This window comes from Euprymna scolopes, unplaced genomic scaffold (assembly GCF_053919585.1).
Source record: "Euprymna scolopes isolate OS-2025 unplaced genomic scaffold, ASM5391958v1 sca644, whole genome shotgun sequence".
Classification (NCBI taxonomy): Eukaryota; Metazoa; Mollusca; class Cephalopoda; order Sepiida; family Sepiolidae; genus Euprymna; species Euprymna scolopes.
In genome coordinates this window covers 13,654-21,797 of record NW_027633707.1, presented here as the reverse complement: position 1 = coordinate 21,797, position 8,144 = coordinate 13,654, and the positions used below count along the sequence as shown (strand labels likewise).

General features: G+C 34.3%; 2 pseudogenes; one reads left to right on the top strand and one right to left on the bottom strand.

The window, feature by feature from the left end:
• The first annotated feature begins 3,180 nt into the window (after positions 1 to 3,180).
• On the top strand, positions 3,181 to 3,314 carry LOC145275205 (U2 spliceosomal RNA; annotated as a pseudogene).
• Positions 3,315 to 4,597: 1,283 nt separating this feature from the next.
• LOC145275204 (5S ribosomal RNA) lies at positions 4,598 to 4,714 on the bottom strand (annotated as a pseudogene).
• Between the last annotated feature and the right edge of the window lie 3,430 nt (positions 4,715 to 8,144).

Genomic DNA, 8,144 nt, shown 5'->3' with positions numbered 1-8,144 from the left:
CGGTAAGACGGTATCTATGGTTTGAGTGGCAGTCGCGGATATAATGTCTTGGATAAAACCTTTCATGAAGTCGGTGTCTTCATGTTTGTAGTTATGGGAGATCATATTAGTTGTATTTTTTAGGAAAGATCCCTATTGCGAATTTCAAACCAAAGCTAAGGACTTCTGTTTCAATATTTGTTAATGGTCGTTTGGTGAGATTTTGAATAAGTTCAGGCTGTCCAATGGAACTCCACTTGTTATTGGAAATTAAGTTGGATAATTTTTTGTTCAGTTTTTTGTTATGATCGGAGTTGAAGGATTTTAGTTGTTATCTGATTTTGGAAGTTGTGTTATTGGAGAGAGGATGATTCGAATTTAGATCGTTTGCTAGTGATTTTGCGATAGTTCGTAAATAAGTTGCTCTGTCCTTAAGATTATGTATTGATGTGTTAAGGTATTGCTCGATGTGTTTAGGAAAAATATGCTTTTACTCGCAACACAATGACAACGTAAAAAAAGGCATTATAATTGGATGTTATCTAAGAGCTATGAGAATATGTAGCTAAACGATGAATTTGAATATATAGAAACTACATTAAAGAACTTAAAATATCCCCAATAGTTCCTACTTAACGCTAAAAAAAGGCCAGGAAAATCTATCAAAACCGAGATCAAAACCACCCCAAAGAAAACCTAACACACAATAGAAGACTAATCGTTCCCACTAACGATGAAAATAATAACATTTATGAAAACCTTAACAAAATCGGCTTCAAATAGTACAAAAAACCTCCCTAGCGATAAAAGATTTAACTCTGAAATCTAAAACTAACAATAATAAACCATTAACACAAGCTGGAATTTATACCATACCGTGCCTTGGTTGTGGCAAGATATACGTAGGAGAGACGCGGCGAAACCTTGCTAAAAGATTATATGAACACAAAAGAGACATAAAGAATAACAATCCACTTAATGCTCATTTCGGTTACATAATGGAAAATGACCATCATTTCGATTTCGAAAATGTGACCCCCCTAAAGCATATACATAGTAGGTCAACACGCCGTCTATTGGAATCTGCTCTTATCTCTAACTCTACTAACACTATCAAACAGAGAAAGGATTTTTTAAAATTTCTTTCCACTTATCTAAAATAATATTGCACGCAAATAATCTAGACACTGTTTAAAAAATATATATTTGTTCTTTATATATATATATATATATATATATATATATATATATATATATATATATATATATATATATATATATATATAGCCGTAGTCAAGAGCGAGTCAGCGTGGCAAGGATAAGCAATGATTAAACATCCGTTTTTTTTTTTGTTTTTGTTTTTTGGCGTGGCAAACCTGTAATAATTAAGACAAACACAATGGTATATAAAAAAGATGTATTAGCAAATGTATTAGCTACAGAAGTACAAGCATTAGGAGTAGGGCTATGACAACAGAATATTCTTACCATTATTTTTACTCTCGAGTATATATCCGACACAAACACAGTTAATCAACCGAGAACCACATAACTCTATATAAAAGCATATAAGATATCAACGGATATATACTCGAGAGTCAAAACAATAAAAAAGAATATGCTGTTGTCCTAGCCTTAATTATGAGCGACATAACTGACACGGATCGCTAGCCCGACGTTTAGTTGTAAAGGAATTTATTCTCTGAAATCAACTTATTCCTGAAATAGGGAGATCAACTCACTCCATAACAGTTAGGTGTGACGAGTCATAAACAGGATCTACGCCAGTGTTTCTCAACCTTTGATGACCCGTGGTTTCCCTACCGAGTATCTCAACACTCGTACCCTTCCGCTGCACTTCAACTAAAAAAAAAAAAAAAAAAATTCAGATTTTCTTTTATATTGTTTATTAAGCTCTTATTTAATTACTCTTATAAAATTTAATGGGTGTTTTATAGGGTTTAAAACCGATTAAACGATTTACGTATAAAACGCTTTTCAGAATACACACATTTCAGGACACGAAATCTAAGCCGGAATCAATTAATTTCGTATCTAGAGGTTTCACTGTATATAAAAATATCAGGTCATCCCATAAGTTCTGTCCGATTTTTTACCTTTGTTTTTAAATTGAACGAAACTTAAAAAAAGATATTCCGTATATGGTGTAATTCTTTTTACATTTTTATGTTTAGATGCGTTTTTACTGATTACAATTTTTTTCTTTACAGAACGATAAAATTTAAATTTGCTTTATTACAACACTACTAATATGGGAATGCCTAAGAATCATTTGAGGCATGTAATGCTTTATGAATTCAAAAAAGGAAACTCAACGGCCGAACCGGCTAGAAATATTCCACTTTGAATTGTTACCACCTAATGGAAAAGTTAATGCTCAAATCCACTGTCAGCAATTAGAGCGTTTGAACCAAAATTGGAGGGGGAAAAGACTTGCTGTAGTGAATCGAAAAGGGGTGATATTTTATCAGGAAAATGCACGACCCCACACAGCAAGAATAATCTCACAAAGGATCGAATAACTTGGTTGGGAGAAAATTTTTCATTCACCCTATTCCCATGACCTTGCCCCTTCAGATTACCATTTTTTTCGTAGCTTACAACATCATTTGGAAGGAAAAGCTTTTGTAACGCAGAAAGATGTGTAAACTGACATTTGTGAGTTTTTTTAATCAAAGTCAAAAGGACGTTACAGTGATTGAATTAATAAACTTGTTAATAGATGGAAGTAAGCCATAGATAATCAGGAGAAACATATTAATGGTTAAATCTTTAATAAAATTGAACATTCGATCTCTTCTTTCTTTATTCATAAATTCGGACAGAACTTATGGGATAACTTGATAAATGACTTTTTTTTTAATGGCTGGAGTCTTGTCACCTTATTTATACATTGCAAGTTTCTGCATTTTGAATTACATTTTTTCCGACGACTTCTTATGGTTCTTGGGTCGGTTGGGAAACGTTGATCAAGATGACATGTATCAGAAGAAGACTGAGAATAAGCATTTTCGAAGTATCATTCGGCACTTGTCTCAGTCGATTGTCTCGTTATTTTGAGCAGCATTTTGCTCCGACATGTTAGAATAAAATGAAGACACAAACAAAAAGGATTCAACGTTGTTTATTTATTTATTTTATTTTTTTTTTATTAATGTCTCTGATACCCATTTCTTTATTACATACGTCTTGGCCTTTTGGTCAAGATCAAAGTGTAGTATCTGTTCTTCAGATGCTGCACTTCTATTTCTTGTTCTCTTTCAGTGGAGGAGAAATCCTTCACGACTGAGACAATTTTTATTTTTGTACCTTTTCTCCACGTTAAAAAACGACCCTGGTGTCTAACTCTGTCCCGTGGGGAGGCATAGTAAATAGGTACATACGTGAGACTCATTGGCGAAGCAAAGCGTAAGACGTCCTCGTTTCTAAGAATCAAATTTACTCCCTGTTTTCCAATCAATTCACTCTCACAGCACGTTTATATATATATATATATATATATATATATATATATATATATATATATATATATATATATGAACAAAAAACTGTTTACGTTTTTACACATTCTTTGGAAACAACATCCACAAATGTTTATTTTATTAATCACATTAATTAATTATTAATTACATTAATCACTTTCCTAGCTCGCAAACTGTTAAAACAACACTAATTTGAGTGTTAGATACGATCCAAATCTGTAACGCATTCGCTAACCTATTTTCGTAAAAAAAAAAGTCGTCGTCGGTGTTGGCGTCATCATTATCATCATCACTACCACCATCATCATCAATTATCACACATAATTATTTGTACTCACTAGGAGTTCTCACACAGGCTATTATAAAAAAATTACTCAGTGATAATAGCCGTTAGTGTTCCCAGGAGTTTGGGTGACAAGTTTCCCCAGAGTTCCAACTCTCCACCGCTTTTGATAACATTTGAAAATGTCTTTGCGTTATCTCAACAACTGATCGTCATTGACTTTTTGCTGGCAAGGACCATTAGTATTCACTTGAATTTGGATGACAACACGCATCCCCAAGATCCCAGTCATCTTCGCACTAATCCAGTGGAGATCTGGTTAGTGCTTTTTCTCCTCGGTTTTTCTGTCCGTCTTGGCCCTACATGACTATTTGGCACACCAGACTATGCCGACACAACCATTTTTTAGAAGAGGTAGGGGGGGGGCGTGATTAACTTACAATTTGTCGGTTCCAGTTTTCTTAGTTCCATGAGGGGTTTATGGTTTTGTCTTAATTATGTTCCAATTGCCATGTGGCTGATTAGCGTTTGTAGCTCACGTGGATTAGTTTCCGCATTCGAAGGTTTCCCTTAAGATTTCAGCTATTTCGGTAACGTTTGCAAATAATTTTACATTATCGTAGTAGCCCCCTGTTATTGACTTCTCGCTGACAATCGATGTCTCCGTTCAGTCTCGAAAGACAAAGGATACCCTCTATAGGGGCAGCTGCGTGTATAATTGTGAGGCAAGGGTTGTGCGATCTTCAACCACACCTCTCTTAAATCGGCTCTGCTTGAGTCCAGTGGCAAGAAGTACAAGACGACTGGAAACAATGCCGAGATAAGCGGAGATCACATACGGCACCTGGAAATCCCAAATGGTCACCCATTTAGTACTGACCAGGTTCAACGTTGCTTAACTTCGGTGATCAAACGGGAACCAGTGTGTAAACGTGATTATGCCATATTCGCTGACAATGATCGTTGGTTTTTACTGGAATTTGGGTAGCAACAAATGCTCCAGTCAGTAAGTGCTTTCCCTCCTCAGTTTTTCCATCGCTTATATCTTTCACAGTTATTTAGTACGTCACCAGTCGGTACCAAGACCTTTCCTTAAAATTTCAGCTGTGTTCAGCATTACCGACTGTTGTAGTCTAAGCCTTCTAAGCCTTCCCCGTGATTCTGATTTCTCATAGTCTTTATTATCATCATCATCATCATCATCATCATCATCATCTCTCTCTCAATCTCTCTCTCAATCTCTCTCTCTCTCTCTCTCTCTATATATATATATATATATATATATATATATATAGATAGATAGATAGATAGATAGATAGAGAGAGAGAGAGAGAGAGAGAGAGAGAGAGAGAGAGAGAGAGAGAGATTACTTGAGTGACATGAGCTATAATCGAAACCAAAACTTATGAAAAATTCTTGGTAAAATTATTTATTACAAGAAATGGAAGTCCATAACAATTAAACGACAGTCACTCGGATGTAAGCGTGACACACAAAATAAATAACACACACGCTATCCTATTAATATATATATATATATATATATATATATATATATATATATATATATATATATATATATATATATATATATATATATTAATATATATATATATATATATATCATAAGTTTGGGTTTCAATTCAAACTAATGCACCCAAGTCATATGCATGTTTTTATTTATTTATTTATTTTTTTTGAAATCGCAACTTGATGATATAGAAAAATCGATAGAACATTAACTCTATAATAATATATACGAAATCTGCAAGAATTAAAATATCATATTTAAGCGTACTTTACGACCGGGTTAAGCCAGGCGTCCCTGCTAGCTTAGATAAATACTTTTGCAGTTTTAACAACAGAGCTACAATCATATCAGGACGTCTCCATTTACGCTGAACATCCACTGAATGCCAACATCAATTACATATGAAAGAGTCCGCCATGGAATTTCCACAGGTCCCGCTGGTTAATTATTATTATTATTATTATTATTATTATTATTATTATTATTAGAGGAGGAGGAGGAGGAGGAGGAGGAGGAGGAGGAGGAGGAGGAGGAGATAAAATAAATATGAATGAATGGAGATGAAACAATAAACGTCCGTAAGGATCAATGCTATTTAGAAAAAAAAAAAAATGAAACTCTTTCTTCGTTAAATAATTGTCATTGTCAATTAAATCTTTATAAAAACAAAACGAATATGTCGCTTATTTACTTATCTAAAATTAATACAATTTAATTCTTTTGACAAATATTTTCCGCCTTCTTACAGTGAAAACAATTGTTAGGTAAATGTAACGTAGTACACACGTTTACACACGGGACACAACACGTTGTATGCAATATACGTCGCAAGGAACACAGGACAAGTAATAACGACCCCTTTTTTGTAACAACGGCATTTATTTCCTCATTCTCCCGCCACGCGTGAATTCTCGTTACGGCCATGACGTCATCCACATCTCTAACGTGATCGTTTTCTTTAACGTGCTCTCTTTCCTTTCTATAGTCTTTTTTTTTCTCCTTACCGTACGTCATTTCGCTCACGGTTCGATATTTGCATATAGCCACCATACGCGCTCTGTTATATATATATATATATATATATATATATATATATATATATATATATTCTGAATCTTACTTTTTGAAATGTATTCATCTAAAATTGTATTGGTTTAATCGACTGGGCGACATAATTTGATTTGGGAACAATTCATTTCTTTATTAAATACTGCAACTGAATAATGATAAGCCATAAGACCAACAGACAAAAATAAATAAATAAAACAGACAAAATCTAAGCATAATGTTGCTCATCTTAGTTCTTTAGAAAGACACAAGATATCCGTGGAAGTTTACTGTTCAATCGATCTCTACATCTTTAATTGAATAAATAATGATTGGCACAAAAGTGAGAAAAAATGGCGGGTCTGTGGGAAAGTTAACGAGTCGGCAAGTGTGTATATGTGTGGGTGGAGGTCATCTTATGCCGCGCCAAGAAATAAAAGATAGTGATCGAAACGGGCTGAAGTTGAAACCTGAATTGATCTTTCGTATTGGAAATAATATATCACTTGTAAAACGAATTGGACTTGTCAAGCAAAACGAAGGAAATATAAATCAGATTGAGCGATAACAATAAGTTTTAAATTATACTATATCACCTGTTATTTGTTCGGTCTGTATTTGTTATATATATATTATTAGTACGGAGACTCGACGTTGCCCGGGATTGAATGATGATCAACGAATATTTCACACTCCTATATTGTTATTGTCATCGAAATCCGTGAAATTGCCCGGGAGGAAGTTTCACATGCTTCCATGCAGTAACTTAATCCAAAATATATGTCATTCTACAGTGCACTCTAGAGAAACTACTGTTGTTTTTTTTTTTTATATATAAAATTATTTTATATAAACTTACTTCCAGTTAACGAAAAAAACATTAAGAAATTTACGTGCAGGATTTGAACCTACAAACCACGTCATGCAATAAATAAATAAATAAATAAATAAATAAATAAAAATACGCTATCAACTTACCCATAGTAGAATTTTCACGGTCCGTTATTCTATCATTGTTGCTGAGCGACGACATGGAAAAGTAGCTTTATTGATGATAGATAAGTTAAAATAACGGTTTCGATTATCGATTATCGGTAGTTATCGGGGGTATTCTGAGACAAAACTTAACTAAGATCACTCCCAGACTTATACACTAAAGTTCTGTAAATTTTAAAGAAATTCGGTTCAGCTGTTTCGGAGTCTATAAGGAACGAATTCACACACACTATTTATTTATATAATTATACACACACTATATATTTATATAATTGTACAGATTAAATATATAATTTCTTGACGATTGTGCAGTATAGTTAACAAAGAAAAAATCATTTCTCTCCGATAGGCTCATAAGAGTAGTGGTAGATGGACAAAAATCGGAGGCCTGCAATATAAATGCTGGAGTTCCTCAGGGGTCAATCCTAAGCCCAACTCTCTTTCTGATCTGCATCAATGACCTCCCTAAACACATACTTAAATCATTCGTTGACATCTATGCTGATGACACGACCATCTACGGCAACACATCAAAGACTGTAAATGACAAAGTTCTCTCTGATTCTCTCTCCTCTAATCTCGAGCACGTGGTTCAGTGGGGGAAGATGTGGCTGGTTACCTTTAATGCATCCAAAACCAAACTCCTATCCTTACATCATCAACGCTCTGATCCCCATCTGGCATCAATTGTGATAGATGGCTCTCGTTTGGGTGAGGCCCCGTGTTTTAACAAGCTTCTGGGTTTGACCTTTACTCCTGATCTGAAATGGAACACGTACATCAAGTCTGTTGCCAAGGTCGCTGG